At 42.3% G+C, this 2,604-nt stretch overlaps 1 long non-coding RNA gene across 1 annotated transcript; it reads left to right on the forward strand.

Annotated features, from left to right (window-relative positions):
- The first annotated feature begins 1,336 nt into the window (after positions 1-1,336).
- Positions 1,337-2,375, forward strand: LOC110017662. Its single transcript, XR_002293143.2, has 3 exons — positions 1,337-1,612; positions 1,693-2,066; positions 2,165-2,375. It is a non-coding gene; the product is annotated as an uncharacterized LOC110017662 (long non-coding RNA).
- The last annotated feature ends 229 nt before the right edge of the window (positions 2,376-2,604 follow it).

Here is a 2,604-nt window from a genome sequence, read left to right on the forward strand (position 1 = left end):
AAGTTTCCCAAATATTACTACTCCTTAGTTAACAAAGTCACTGTAAACAATGAACAACTGTGGAACAGTAACAGTCTTAGCTGTTTGAACCTTTTCTCGTGCGCGCGCTCACACACACACACACACACTTTAGTTTACTCACGGTACCGGCACCTCAAAAACAAAAGAAGAAAACGTTGCAGGCCTTTTGCTTCTCTTGCAAAACATTGATTGAGTTGAAATAATCCAGCCGGATCCAGGGAGAATAGAAAACACGACTGGTTCGCCTCAATGTGATCCATCGTGATGCACACTAGCTTAGCAGCCTCCGCTCCCGACTCCCGCGCCGTCCTCTCCGACCCAGAAAACGGCTCGCTGGCTTCCAGATCACCCGCGGTTCCTCGACTCAAAAGCCAAGATTTTCTTCTGAACTGTTAAGAATAGTTAGAAACAGAATAGTTAGAAACTCTCTATTTACTTTTTATTGCACTAATGGTTTCAAACTTAATTCATTACACATGTATTATCATCTCAAAATTATATTACATTTGAAGACGGCACAACCAAAACCATTTTTCTCATAACATTCCTCCAGGATACTCCCTTTTTCATCTTTGTGGGTGCTGGTGCCTGTGTTCTGGTAAATGTCCGTGAGAACCTCAGAGAGATCTGACAATTGAAACTTCCTGACCTTCGAGCATCTCCCTGCAAATACCTGTGGGCGGGATTTTCACACCATTGTCCAGTGTATGATCCTCTTATTCCAAGCCATCTCCCTGCCTCCGGTTGTTCAGACTTTGAATGCCGCAGCCTGTTCATCTGTCTGTAACCCTTTGTACAATTTGATTTGTGCTTCTTGTACGGAGTAAACTTCCACAAAAGATACGTTTTGTCTCTGAGTCATTATTCATTCATTTCTGTGTGCAGGAAACTGAAAGGGTACGAACCTAACCCTTTTTCCTCTACAGTCCTGTTTAGAAAATCAGTTTCCTCACAGGAGCGATTTTTTTTGGACAGAAATACTGTTCGACAAATATTTTTATTAAAGACCCACTCCGATTTATTCTAAAAGCGTTCCTAGTTAGTTTTAATTTTAATTACGCAAAAACCTGTGTGGTTTTATGGGACATCTTTTATGCAGAGCGGCAGGAGTTCATTAGAAATCCACCTCTAAGTTGGGGACGGGACCCCTCTCCGTTTACACCCTCTCCTGCTACCTTACAGTCCTTCACACCCCCAATGTAACATTAACGGTGCAACAAAATGGCAGTAATGTCAGATCCATCCATCCGTCCAGTTCTGATCCAGATTCCAGCTCAGAAGAGGAAAACAAAAGACGTTCATGGATCTGTTAGTCTGCAGGTGGATGATCAGAAAGGGGCGGAGCATGGAGACTGTACCCCGCCCAGTGAATTTTCTGCGTCATAAATACGAACTTTAAAAAAAAAAAAACACTGGTTTAATCGCCATTTTCTTTCAGTTTACTCATTTGTGTGTTTTTTTTCTTTGTGGGTCCCAGGCTTAGACGCAATCTCGTCGGAGATCAGATCATCTGCCTCAAAGAATACTTCTTCTAAAACAGCTCAAGTGAAAAAACGCAAAGATGATGACTATCAACCCAAACTTACACCCAGTTAGCACTTTTTTTTCCACGGCTCCATAAAAAAAGGTTCTCTTGGTTTTCATAAGTGTAATAGCTCTTTGCTTTTCCAGATCCAGAAAGTGATGAAGATTTCAGTGAGCCATCTGAGAGTGAGGATGAAGAATTCACAGTCAAGAAACCCACAAAGACTAAAAAGGACAAAGTCTCCACCAAAGACAGAATGAAACCAGACCCCACTTCTGAAAAAGACAAACAACCGTCGAAACCATCGAAGACGAAGCCTGAAGCAGCAGGAGGTTTCAACAGCTGACGTTTTCCATCCTCTTGACTTTTGTTACTAAGATTTAAAGAAATATTTTAGCTGCTTCCAAACCGGTAAAAAGCCTTCCAACATTCAAACCGACACCCACCAGATCCCCTTCCACGAAGCCTTCATCCTCTTTGAGCCCAGCAGCGGGGAGAGTACCCAAGTGGAACCCACCAGGTACAGCTTCAGTGAGAATCAATACACTTACTCTTTCGGTTGTTTAAACTGCTGTAATCAGATTGAAGGCTAATATTTATGTTTATATTATATTCCAGCTCAGATTGGTAAAAGCGCCTCATCGTCACACAGTCCACCGGTGAAGTCACCCAGCCAGGGGCTGCGACTTGGACTGTCCCGCCTAGTCCCAGTCAACCGCTCCATCCCAGCGTTGCAAGTCACTAACCCAGGGGTCGGCAACCCAAAATGTTGAAAGAGCCAAATTGGACGAAAAAACAAACAAAAAACAAACATGTCTGGAGCCACAAAATATGAAAAGCCCTATTTAAGCCGTAAAATGAAGGCAACACATGCAATATGTATCTGTATTAGCTATATTAGCTTACTATCAAAATGACTAAGTTGCTACAAATACATAATGAGCATTAACGATTAAATGTTTATTTGCCATGCAGTGCATTCTGCGGAGAACGACGCGTCACGTGACTGCTCTGTTGTGCAAGTTTAACTTCATTACAATATCAATGAATTATGTTTC

This window comes from Oryzias latipes, chromosome 23 (assembly GCF_002234675.1).
Source record: "Oryzias latipes chromosome 23, ASM223467v1".
NCBI classification, from domain to species: Eukaryota; Metazoa; Chordata; class Actinopteri; order Beloniformes; family Adrianichthyidae; genus Oryzias; species Oryzias latipes.